Raw genomic sequence first — 13,599 nt, 5'->3', positions numbered from 1 at the left:
GGGGGGCGCGACCCGGCCGGGCACGGCACCTGTGCGGTGAGGGAGGGAGCCGGGCGGGCAGCCTCTCTCCCTTGGCCGGCCGCCTGAGGTGCCGCAGCGGGGAGCGGCGGCGGGTCGCCCCCCGCCCGCCAGCGCTGGAGGCCCGGCCGCCGCCGCCGCGCCCGGCAGGTGCCCGCCCTTGCGCCTTGAGGAAGTTGAGCGGCCGTGTGAGGAGAAGGGAGGAGGCGGCGGAGGCAGGAAGGGGGGCCCGCAGCGCGGAGGTGAACTCGCCCTCTTCCTCAGCGCTTGGCAGAAGTTCGGGGGATGAAGCAAGCCCTGCGGGGAGGGGGGGCACTGCCTCCCGGGCACCGGCTTTGCCGTTTCACTCCGTCCCTTCTCCATGCACGAACCGGAGGGGTCACTCGGCCCTTGGTCCTCCGTGAGAGGCTGTCACCCACAGCCATCCCAAAGTCGGGTACCCACTCTTGCTTATGCGTGCCTAGTAAATGTGTATATATATATTTATTATTATTTCTTTTCTTAACCCGGCCGCAAACTCGCAGCCGCAAGGTGAGGGAGCGCTCTGTGAGCGTTTGCCCTGTTCCTGAAGGCGAACTGTGAGTTTCGATCCGAGCTGCCTTGCCTTTGGGAGGAAGAGCATTGCATAATTGCCGCTCTGCCTCCCGTGGGGGCTTAAACAGGGGGAAAACGATTAGGTGTAGACTTCTCCGAGGACACGTCAATAAAGTTGCGGTATTTAAACATATTAAACGGTATCTTGTCTTTTATGACTTGTTTATATACTCGTTTTAGGACTGGCTATGGAACGGTAGGAAATCATTAAGAGATACGCAGCCTGTTCTGCATGCTCATCAGAATTGCCTGGGGATGAACAGCAGCTGGTAACTTCAATAGCAGAGATCCTTGAAGGTCTTTCCCCTGCAACCCAAACACCTTGAAAGTAGTACTTTTGGTTTTCATGTTATGACTAGGTGACTTCGTTTTCGGAATAATTCACGTAATATCACTGGTTTCTTAGACGTTTATTCTAAAAATTGTTTTGGTTACGTTTCCTGTCTGAAACAGCCAGCCTGGTTTTCCAAGCAGTTGTCACACAAGGTCACGTATGTATTTTAGCTGAGCTTGTTTTATAGCAACAGCCCACCGTAGCATGCAATTAACCTTTACTTCACATTTCCTTGTTTTTGTTCTTTTGTTTTGGTCATTGATCCCGGCTGAGTACCAGAGCTGCAGTGGCTGGTTTTGTTTGTTTGGGTTTTTTTGTTGTTTGTTTGTTTTTTGTTTCCAAACTATTGACTAAAGCGTGCTAGAGTCTTATATTCTTTTGGGAGGCTTTCTTGATGTGAAAATATTTGTCGAAATACAAGGAAATGAGTACTTGACCTGAAATGGTTCCATTTTATTTTTGGCTTTCGTACAACACCTGCCACCAACAGAAGCTCATTGCAGGAAAGAAGAAAAGGAAATTATTTATTTTGTCATGTGTCTATTAAGGTGAGGATCACGTTAGAGCACTTTGTAAGTGCCCCTTACATTTTATATTTTTAGAGTGCTGTAAGCAGTTGGGTTGTTCTGAAGCAGGATTTGGATGGAGAAACCTGTGGGACTAATCAGGGCTTGAGGACAGGGCATCTGAGACAAGTCTCCGCATTCTCATTCTGCTCAGTGTGGTGTCACCTGAGCTCTGGAAGAGTCCTGTCCTTGCCTATGCAAGTGGAGGGAAGGACTCGCTAACAAAGTGGTAATGAAGCAGTGGGAGTATATTTATGTACTGGTGGCAGCTTCAACTTAGTGAATGGCTACCAGGTGGTGTAGTTTGTCGGGCAGTTACTGCAGCTACAGCTTGGGCTTGGCCTATGATCAAGGCAGGACTCGGTCATAACTCCAGATTGGTAGCCTGTGATTAACTTAGCTTTTTTAGTTATTATTCAGAGAATTGAAGGTACTCAGAACTACCATGTTAATTAATTTTTTAATGCCATGTTTATCATATCTAAAATACTTCAGAGGTGTTATCCAGATCAACCCTTTGGAATGATAACTGTGTTAGTTCACTTGGAGGAACCGTACTGGGTAAGTAAATGAATGCCAGGGCTGCTGCAGATTATGACAGCATGCTGTAATTAGTTTGTAAAGAAAAAGTAAGATAACCTGCCATAATTCTCTGCTGTATATAATTCGCTGCAGATGGACTTGTTTGATTTCTAGTGATTTCCAGGAATGGAAAAAAATTCAAATTTATCTGAGTCTTCTCTGTGTCGTAGGTGTGTTACTACATCTGCAGGCATTGGTTCAGAAGGTATTGTGGTAAGCCTCATTATCCATAAAACAATACCACTGAGTGTAGCTTTGTGCATGGCCTTTTCTGTACCTGTTTGGACTTGTACAAAGGAGCTGCAACGTTCCTCCTACCACTTCAAAAATATTTTGCGATTAATTATACTAATAACTGTAACAACAATGGCTATAGTGACTTGACTATTTTCTAACCAAACTTCCTGACCGTGAACTACATTATTTCTGACCTCAGCTGCTGAGTATTTTATTGCCCACACCTGCTTGCCTTTGTGTTTTCCACTTTGGGTTCTTTCAAGCGCTTCTTTCCACATCACTGTTTCAGTCAGTTTGCTTCCTTTAAATAGTACCAAGAATTCCTCTCCGTTGACTCCATCTTGAGCGAGTCCCTTGTCAGTTCATTACTAGTAAAATCACACCACAGTGTTAAAAGCTATTGAGATATTTGTTGTACAATCATATTCAAGAGTATTCAAGAGATGCTTACTTTTCTCTCCGGATTCTAACTCTTAACAGAAATACTTTTATTTCTGTTTCAGTACTGGAGAGTGATATTTAAGAAGAGAATAGGATTGTGTTTGAGAAATGGTGATGCATTACAAGCAGTTGAAATAACTAGCCTTTTTTGTTGAGATTTTTATTCTTCAAAAAAATTTCAGTATGGATTTATCTTTTTTTGTTGTTTCAGAAAGTATCTTTGGGCTGAAAACTGGTGCTCAAAGTGTTTGTCAATAGGCATTGTAGAGAGCTCTTCCTGTTTTCCAGGAAGTAAAATACACTAGAACCATTTAATATAATTCTCTGTCCTGAAATTTGTGGTGGTTTTTCCATTTTTCCTCAGGACAGCTATGCTTGGGGTAAATTTCCAAGACCTGTGACATAAGATTTCTTGAACCCTTCGAAAAAATATTTCTAGTGTTTTATGACATTTGCGATGTATAAATCTTAAATGCCTAGTGTGTGAGATCCTGCTAATAGTGTTTAAATTGTCTGTAGCTTTGTAAAGAGCTTAGGAATTAACACTATTTTTCATTGCAAGTGCATTAAAATATCTTTCTTCATAATGTTTAATCATCCAGTAGGAAAAGAATTTTCACCTCTACTTTTTGCTGTTACCTGATTGCACCATGCTGTTCTTGAATTATTTTTTTATTTTGCTAATTACATGAAAGATTTTGTGCTACAGTTCTTGACTTGGAGACTGTGTTCCGTTTCTATTGGAAGCTTTTGAAATTTTTAGTTTTTAACATAGAATTGTGTGTGTGTTCTTAATTCCTAAATATGGGAAGAGTTGATGACATTACCTGTGTTTTTATGGAGTATCTTCATTGTTTAGCTGTTAGTAACAGTACACCTAATTGACTATACCTGGGACACTTATTATATCCTTGCTAAATCTTGGACTCTTTGATCGGCGGATCACTTTTCCTATAAAGAGTAGCTGCTAGCCCAGTTCAAAAAGGTGTTTCTATATGGGAAGAAGTGATGTTAAATGGAAAAAATACCACTAGACTTTGCATTTTTACAAACTGTAAATGGAGCACAATTTAAGGAGTTTGAAACATGGTCTAGATAGCTGTTTTCTAAGTTGTACAGTTCAGAGATGCAAAAAGTAGTTACAACCTGATTTTTTTATGACAGTTTCCCTTAAGCAGTGCAGTTATCATGCACGTAATCTTATTTGTATAGTGGAACAAGTATAGCTTTCTTGGCTATATGCTGTTCTTTCCTGCTATGAATAGATGGTTCAGCTTCATGAGGAAAGCAACTTAAGTCTATTTTCCCGTCCTACTCAATAACTGAAGGGGAAGTTAATGGGAAATCTTGTGTCAATTTCTGAACTGGGTTGGAAATGAGCTTTGATACCCTGGTGAAACGCTGCTTTTTAAAAACCAAACTAAAAAACTGTGAAGGCTGTCTCATGGTGTGTTTAAGGGGAGGTCGTGGTGTTAACATAAAAGGTGGAGGACCTTCTGAGTTCCTTAAGACACTCTATTCCATTAGAGAAATTGTTTTCACCCATACGTGAACACAAGTCTTTAAAAAGTTATTTTATACATTCGTTACACGTGAGGATTGAGTGCATAACTGTAGCACAACCTTCAGACATCAAATTCTGAGGCCTTGATTGTGAAGATTTTGGTTAAAATGCAGTTACATATGCTGAATTTGACCCCTTCTGCCTCACCACTTGGAAGTTATTTGACTTAAATTACAAAGCCTTATTCGTTTGACTTAATGCCAAGAACACCAATTCATAAACGAAAGGTATTAAAAAAGAATCGTAAAAAAAACTTTCAACAAAAGTGAAGTACTAGCATTAAAAATAATAATCAAAACAAACACCAAACATGGCCAGTACTTGTGTGTTGTTACTTGCCCTTAAGTCTTTTCTAATCCCTTGCTGGAGTGTAGTCTGCATCTTTTAGAAGGTTCCTGAGTTTATTTCTGTCGGCTCTTGCTCTGGTAAGTGGTGCAGTCTTGCTCTTAAAATCAGAGTCTGAGGATTAAACTACATAGAGAGAAAAGCTGTTATATACAGTACTTCAGTCCTTATTCTAACAACTGAATTCTTCTAGGAGGTAATTTAAAGCATACCCTACAAAACACAAATGTGAAAGCAAAAGGCAGTAATTTGCTTTAAAAAAATTACCTGTCAATTTCAAAACAGAAGCTATTGATGAATGGACTGAACAAGCTGTATGGTATTGGAGTGTGTGTTGTTGCTGCATACAGTCTTGAGCAATTTAATTATTTTAATTGAGCTGAATAAGTGCAAAACATTCTTCAAGTATTTTAGGATTTCCCATTGCAGAAACAAACCTGCTGTAGTTTCCCTTATGATTCTGTTTGTGTGGCTTCTTAAAATGTAGTTATTTGCTATAGGATGAAGTCAGAAATCAGACAAAGAAATTCATTCAGTGCTTCTAGGTGTCATGTGATGGCGTGACCAGGGAGAGCTTGTACCAAGCTGAAGCTAGCAGTAGTAGAAGATGAAGCATCCCCCCACCCCAACAATTTTTAAAGTGAAAATAAAATCCCAGTAAAATGTGTTTAAAACTAGTGTTGTTTCAGATCCTGAGGCAAAATTTGTGCTTGTGTGATGTTAGCCTGTAACTGTTGGCTGTGTTTGTTGCACCAACAAATTAAGCTTACTACAAAGTTGTGCTCTGCAGTTTCTTCCAGCCCCTTCTTCGGAGAGTCATATCATCAGAGGAGAATGCCACTGATGAAAGTGTTTAAAATCAGGTGGAGTCAGGATTTTTCTTGTTTCTTTTTGATTCAGCTAGTGTTTTGATGCCAGTGTGAAAGAGAAGGCTTCCTGGGCAGCTTCGACTCCTCAGTGGAGCCATCTTTGTCTCCATCAGCTGCTGTGGCACTCATGCCCCCTGCTCTCTGCAGATAGAAGATTTTCTTCTTTTTCTTTCTGCACTTACTCCTCTAGCTCTTGAGTGTGCAGCATGAAACGTGTTACTGGGCTCTTCTGGGCAGAGCAGTGTCACGCAGCGGGCGTTTGTGAGCTGCTAAATAACATCTTAAACAGCACTGGTGTCTCTAGGAAATGTGGAGTAACCTGTTGACTTCTCTGTTAATACCCCCCCACCCCTCGATGTCACAACATTATTTCTGGTTGCTTGCTGTCTGGTGTAAAATGGCTACAGTGGGTTGAGAAACGTTGCTTTCAGATCTTGGTACGTGGAGGAAAAGTCTCCAGACATTGAGGGGAGCCTGTCAAGGGACTTGTATGTTGGTGCCAAAATACTGCATCTTCTGTGAATCTGCAGTAGCTGTGAGGAAGATGTATAATTCTCACGTTGTTTTAGATGAACTACACAAATCTCTCCACAAGGAATATATGTGTCTCACTTTCAAACAGATGGCTTTTTCATTCTATGTAGTCAGCAGTTCTCTTTCCAAGGTGCTGGGGGTGGGGTAACCATGGGCAGCAAGGAGAAGACCTGCATAACAGAGCACGCCAATGCAGAGAAATCCGAGTCGCTTGCCCACTGAGTCTCAGATCCCATTCAGTTGAAGGTAGGTTGGTTTTGGAGGAGGCTGTTAGTGTCTCAGGTTTCTGCACTGTGGTTCCTTTTTTGTTCTGAGATCCAGGACAGCACATCAGCTCCATTGCAGCACCGTGTGTGTGAGGTGGTCAGCTTTGTGCTGGTGCAGAGCCTGAAGTGATAAGCACAGCCCGTCCTGAGCTGTCCTGCTGATGTGTCTCTGCGCTGTCTTCCCCCCTCCTCCCAATTTTGGGATATCAGTGCAGCTGCCGAGGTGCTGGGACCAGGACCCTCTCCTGGTCTTTCCATACTGTTTTGGACAGCTGCAGGAAGGCTGGGGTTTTTCTTCCTGCAATGCTTCTAGGCCTGCCTAAGGCTTACAGAAGAACTTGCAGTAGCTCTCAGGTTTACCAAAATACTGGCAGGTGGACTAGTGTTAGTAAATGCTTATCCCCACTGCGTAAGGTGAAGGACTTAGAGATTATCAGCATCTTAAAATACCACATTTGAATTGCCCAGCGCACAGCAGGGGAAAAGAGAACTTGCTCTTTTTGCTCTTTTTACTTTCATTTGGGTTATTAAAATATATTCTTTGAGGTATGTTGAATTGTTTTAACTAGCCTATCTGGTAGGTGTGTGACCGTTAGTGTTCCATGGGGTGTAAAATATTTATGAAACTCACTTTGATGCAGTTAGTTTGACTAAATCTTGAAAATGGCACAATAGTGACATTCAGTAAAGTATATATTTTAAACTGAATACTGTTTTCTCAGTGCTAGTGCATAGAGTGTTAAGAAATGTTAAGTCGTATGAAGGGGAGTGTGCCTTTGCTCTGTTGTAGCATACTTAATGTTATGAAAATGTTTAATTAGAATTTAATCCTTTACTATCAGGTAAATCTCTTCTTGATTGATGCTGTCAATACTGCAGCATTATAATCCCAAAGTATGCAGGCCTTGCTGTGGTTTAGAGGTGGCCTTGTTTAAAAGATTGAATGTCTTACTGTTGGTAACTTTAGAAGTCTTGTATAAGTTTAGAATCTGTTCATAGAATAAAGATAATCTTTCTAAGTCTTTAATCTTTGTAGATGTGATCTATCTTTCAAGAAGTTTAGGATTGTTTTCCATAACCTCATTTAAACTCATTTAAAACTCTTAAAAATGTTATACCTCGGTCACTTGCTATAAATTCGTCTTAATAAGACATTATGCCTTGCATAGGAGTTCTATTTGCACGTAACTTTCCTGAAGATATATCTGCTAGCATGTCTATTGAAAATATTTTGTGTACTAACTGTAAGGCCTGTATTTTGAAGGAAAAGTACCTTGTCTCTTTTACCTTGCTACCTTTTGAGCAAGGATTTTTAAAATTGTTTTTCCACAACTTTCGAGTACAAAAGCTTAGGTAAAATCCTTCAGTGTTTAATAAAACCTGTTACACAAAGAAGTTGTTATTAAAAGAGGTTTCATAAATTGCACATCCTTTTGACTCCCTCTTAATAACTCCTTGTCTGTTTGCGTAACTGAGACAGTAAGTCTCTAACAGATGATTACAGCAACATCGCGATGCCTGTTCCTCTCTATTTTATCTGTAGACATGTCGTTCTTGTACTCATTGAAATGCTTCAGTCATTGGACAGAAGGATGTAGTTATTCACGAAACTGTACAAAATAAATGCAAAAGCCTGCCCTTGTTTATGCACACGTAATTTCTTACTAATAATTTCTTGATTTATTCATTTGGTTGAAATAGGAGCCTGTAGTTACAAGCTAAATCTTACCACTTATCTAAAACATTGCAACACAAAATAGCAATCACAGCATGTGCTACCTCAGCAATTAGTAACAAGATGTGTGATAGGAAAACTTCAGAATATAAATCCAAAGGTTGTGCAATACCTGTTATCAGAGTCTCTTCCTAGATAATGATACGGTTTGCTGGTCCAAGGCTCTGTGCATTCACACATTTCTGATACTTTCATCTGTTTTACAGCATGTGCTTAGTAGCAACTGCTTCCTAATGTCAAACTGCATTTTGCCACCTGAAGTCGGCTTATGAGCCTGATTTACTTTAATGTTTCTAAAGGAGTATGGAATAGTGTTTCCTATTACTTGCAGAACTTATACAGTACAGCAAGCAGTATTACAGGTTAAGAGCATATTTTACAATTGCCAGCTAAAAGGATTTAGGAGTCAAGTTGTACTTCCAGCTTGAAGAATATGGTCTTTCTCCCTGTCTTCTTTTATGCCACTAATTAAAATCTTCCTGTGTTTCAAAATTTGATTGTCTTCTGAGATTTGCTGTTATACATAATTTGGTCAGTGCTTTTCCTCACATAGGTGGAATTTTCTTACTCTGGTGCTTGACAAAAAAATATTGATAGGGACTGGTATTAAATCTTAAAGAAAATGTTTTGAGGGGGACTTGAAAAATTACTTCGATTGTTTCAAGAGATGTCTTGGAGGATGTCACAAATAGAAAAAGCAACCTTTTCTTTTCTCTGTTCGCCAGTTTTGAATCAATGCACTGCATTCATGCTTGTGTGTATGTATATATTTTGTATGTATATATGTGTGTATGTATATATTTTTGTCTGTAATATCAGCTGCTTACGTGTGGCTGATGCAGCTAAGGTTTGGTTTGGGTGCATGTATTTTTATTACTGAATCATCCTGTAACCAGTGTTAGAGAACCTTTTATTTGTCTTGGAATATTTTCTTCCTCTTTCAGCTTTCATACTTAACTGCAAGTGTTTTTTGTTAGCCATTCCTTGCTATCTTAGACTTGATAAAATGCTTTGCTTACAAGGCCTTTGGTCATGCAACTAGCATTGTAGGGCTTGGTTCTGTATTTGTTTAACTGAAATGTTTACAAGCCTGTGAAGGTTGGATACCATACTTTATCTGTAAAACTGTGTTTAATAACAGCTAAAGCAAACAGATTTGCACATAAAATACGTTAACATCAATGGGATTTTGAGTAGGCAGGGCAGAACTGGGGCTTCAATAAATCAGGTAACACATCAGGTAGCAACGTGAGGTCCGTGCTTATGTCTTTCTCCTCTTTAATGCTTCCTTTTTATTAAGAGTGGTAGTAAACCACTCTTAGCTGCTTATGTGATTTTCAGAGGGAGTTTGTAGTGCTCTCAGTAACTAGTTGTCTTTCAGTCACAACCTAGCTAGCATTTTTCTTATCGTACTTTCAACCATAGCTACAGTACATACTATCGTAAAAGAAATAAATGCACTATATACGTTTACCTGTGCTAAATGCTACTGTTGGGCACGGTACGGTGGGATTGGGTCCTGAGATGACACTACCCTGTTTATGGCTCTGTTCTTTGACCCCGGACAGAGACAGGAGCAGGTGGGATAATTGCTGTCAAGTTTGACTTGGTAAAAGAAAAGCAACCAGCTCCGTGGCAGCCTGGTCTGGAACCCGCCGCAGGCAGTTGCTCTAAGTAACTGATAACTGGTCAAGATTCACTCTCCCAGTGCAGAAACTGCATCAGGTTTGCAATTTTTATGAAAAGTTATTATTGCTGATAAAATACACCCTTTTCTTTTTTTTTGGTCCAAAAAAGTTTTCTGTTTTTCTTCATTTTGTTTCAATTGGCTCAGATCACTGATGTGAAACTTGGGAGAGTTTACAGCTCTAACAGCAGGCTTTGTATTCTCCCTTCTAAAATACTGAGTTTTGTGAAATGAAATGATAGTAAAGAGAGAGGACAATACTGTGAGCAAGATTAAGTAATAAATCTGCACGTTATCAGCACTCTGGTGGCAGTTTGCTGTAAGCACGGTTTGCTGAAATGCATACAAGTCTCAAATTTCCCCCCTTTTTTGATGATTATACTTCTGTGGTGCACATCGTTAACTTTCTGTTTGGGCATAGTCGTTTCAGTGTTGATCAGCACCCACGCTTGGGTTTGCAGGGGTGGAGGTCTAGCTGGTAAGCCTGCTCTTTTTAATGTCTACTGGTATGTGTTAAATTGTAATGAGTAATTTGAGCTCTTTGGGTAAGGTGAGAGTGATTAGCAGCTAGAGAGATTGCTCCATTGCTGTCAGTATAGTCCTGCTCTTTAGTGCGAAGGGCACCTTTCTAGGCAGTGGTCCCCATCCTCTGACCAAACTGCCCAGATAAACTCAACAAAACTGAGCAAATCTAAAGAAATCCTGAAAGCAAGGGAAGAACTGTAGAAACCTAACAGCGTCACGGAACTCAACCTCTGTGAAACCTCATTTTCTGCTCTAGAAGTCAGGAGTGTTATGTATTTCTAGTGAATAAAAAGGACTCTTAATAAATTGTTATGGTATGTGTAAGTGCATAAGAACTTTTTTGAGTAGTGATAAATATGTGTGCAGTTTGAATTCAAGCTGTGCTGCGTGTGGCGGTACTCAAGAGCCTCTTTTGCGCCTAGATCTCGCTGTAATGGAGGGAAACGCTGAGAAAGGTATTGCTGGCTTGAAAATGGTTAATTATGTGAGATTTGGAAATAGCAGGTAGGCAGTGGTATAAAGCAGAAAAAAACCCAGACTTGACTGTAAATTTTAATTGCGGTGTGATTAGCAGATTATTAAGGATTGGCAGTACATCTAATCTCCAGTATGTATTCCAGTACTGTAACTGACTGTTACATAAATTATTAATGGAAATTACTTAAAAAACATTTTTAAGATTGAAATATAACTGTAATATTAGTTCAGTTTTATAATATTAATTTAAACACTAAGACTCTTTTCATGTACTTATGTAAACATAGATGTCATGCTGTTTCTTTCCACATTGCCCAATTTTCAAGTATTGAGCCTTTTTAAGCAATGGGGGGAAGGATCCTACCCCTTATTTTTTTCTCTGAAAGCCACCATTTTCTGTGTTGTCACACTTCTTGTTCTAGATACTGTGGTCTTTCTGGGCAAATGGAAAAATACTTCTAAAAAAAAAAAAAAAATTAGTCAGGGTTTAGAACTGGTTTGGTCAGCTGAAAACATCCCTCCACAGCAGTCTTCTATGGATGTGCTTGGTTTTCTGTAACACTTTAAAACTTGTACTTTCTCTTTCATTTGAAAAAAGCTTCACATGTAGGTCATTAACTTTATGAGAAGCCATTGGAATTGGTTTAATGTTTAACCCCTTGGCATTTCTTTAATCTTTAACTTTTTCTTGCTGCACTCCAATAGGTGAACACTTTCCAGATGGCCATTTGTTTTACTCATATAAAGTCACTCCACGTGTCTTTTGTCCTCTATACCTCTTTCTTGGTTTTAGGGCTTTTTTGCTGAACGTAGTAATGGCTTCAGTTCAGTGATAGTTTTGTGGGATGTTTTTTATTCAGTTTTTCTTTTTTTAAATATATATTTTGAAATGTTGGATTTTTATTTTCACCCTCTACTACAAAAAGATGTTATATACCAGCTCAGACGCTGAACCCGTCTTATTTAACGGAGGCAAATCCTAAGCAGGGTTTAGGGTAGATGTAGAAAACTGTCTTATATTGTTAACTACCTTGGATAAACATGTCACCTTCCGGCTTTGGGTTTTCTTTGGCTTTTCTGTCAGGACACTTGACAATTCTATTTCATGCTCCTGGTGTTCAGAAACAGAAAGCAGTTGCCTTGGATGTTGATCCTTTTTATTTATTTTAACCAATAAGTTATTCTGGTAATTGACTGCTGGAGTATGACTGGAAGTTATGGGAAGAGTCCCTGTGTTTTAATCAATTGGCTTCCAGCTAAGCACCACTTAAAATTTTCCCGACCCTTGGAACGCCCCCTGTTCTTTGGTGCTGCTCGCTGATTTTGGAGATGAGGGGAATCAGAAATTCCCAAGCCTCCACAGCTCTGCCTGTCCTGGTGCACATACCTGATGTGCTGAGGATGGTCAGAGTGAAGGGGCATCTGGAGCTGAGCTTGTGTAATAGTGTGGTGTTGCCCTGCTGATGGCAACGGGCACTTAATTCTTCCTCCCCTTCCGAGTCTGCCAAATGGGAATTACGCTTGTGTTTGCAAAGTGCTCTCACATATTGCTCGTGTCCCTGCTATATACAAACCTTCCAAGCTCCCTGCTTCTGGCTGGCCAGGAGATGAAATGATGAGGCTTCATCCTGCAAGTTCCTGCCAGAAGTTCAATAGAAGGTCAATGCCATTTTTCCCAGTAAAAATGTCACTTAATTGACATTTCTCTAATAGCATCATGTGTTTAATATCTCTATAACTTGGCGGGTCCAGTACATATATTTTGCTGTCCTCGTGGAAGATGCTTGCATTGAAAAGGGGAGTTGCATAATACATTTTTGAAAACTGGTTATTTTTTGTAGCAGTTCTGAAGATACTGCAAGCTACAGACTCCTAGGGAAGCATGCTGTATCATCTTTTGACACTGATACACCTCAAAGGAGAAAAACTAACGTTTCGTAAATTCCTTGTAGTTATATTGACAGATTTTTGTGTTAGGCAGAGGTAGAGCTTTGTAGTCCCTTCCTAAAGAGTAAAATGTCCAATGCAATTCCCATTTCAAATGTTGCTGCTGGGTGAGAGTGGGGATAGGGAGCGGTGGGGAGGTGCTGTCACTGTCCCAGGGAAGGACAGCTGTGGTTCCCATGGCTTTTGGTGGCAAATGCGTAACCCCGGCTGTGGAAAATGCGCCTTAGGGCTAAGGGTTGTATTTTCCTGTGCTGTACTCCGGGGCTGTATCGGGTCAGGAGATCAAAGTACAGCCACCCTGCCTGCATCTGGCAACCTGTTGGATTGTGAGTAGCCCTTAGGCTCCAGGAACCTTTGATTTATACTGTTGATAGAAACATTAACTGTTTCTGAGTTTCCCAATCCTATACCTCCACTCACGGTTTTGTAATACTGCCATTGTTGACAGGAGCAGTAACTTATGGGAATGCTTATAGAATGGGCCATTGTAATCAATAATGGGTTTTTTCCAAGTTTGGTAATTTATTTTTTTTTTTATATTTCATTGGTGAACTCTTATTTAATTATTTTTTAAAAACACACTTGCCTAACAAGTGTTACCTTCCAGTGGGGCCCTGTTGAACATGGCTGAGCACGGTTTGTTGGTACCAATATTGAATGTTATGCCAAGCCTGGGTACTTCTGCATTTCCACAACCCTCTGTTGCGGTCTGACACCTGCAAGTTTTATGGACAGGAGCAAAGTGTGTTGATGAGCAGAGCTTGGTGCTGGCCTGTCCTTGGAACAGGAGCTCCTGAGAGGGCAGCTGGGCTCTGTGGGATGCTGCAGTTCTCTAGAAAGCCCCTAGTGAAAGCACAGGCCTAAACTAAAAATGCGAC

General features: G+C 40.4%; 1 protein-coding gene across 1 annotated transcript in view; it reads left to right on the top strand.

Moving 5' to 3' along the window:
• Positions 1-13,599, top strand: part of UGT8 (UDP glycosyltransferase 8) — a 45,400-nt gene that overhangs the window by 4,471 nt on the left and 27,330 nt on the right. The gene's annotated exons all lie outside the window — the stretch shown is intronic.

This window comes from Calidris pugnax, unplaced genomic scaffold, assembly GCF_001431845.1.
Source record: "Calidris pugnax isolate Ruff unplaced genomic scaffold, ASM143184v1 scaffold42, whole genome shotgun sequence".
Classification (NCBI taxonomy): Eukaryota; Metazoa; Chordata; class Aves; order Charadriiformes; family Scolopacidae; genus Calidris; species Calidris pugnax.
Note: the sequence above shows the minus strand (reverse complement) of the source record. Positions and strands in the feature narration are given on the sequence as shown.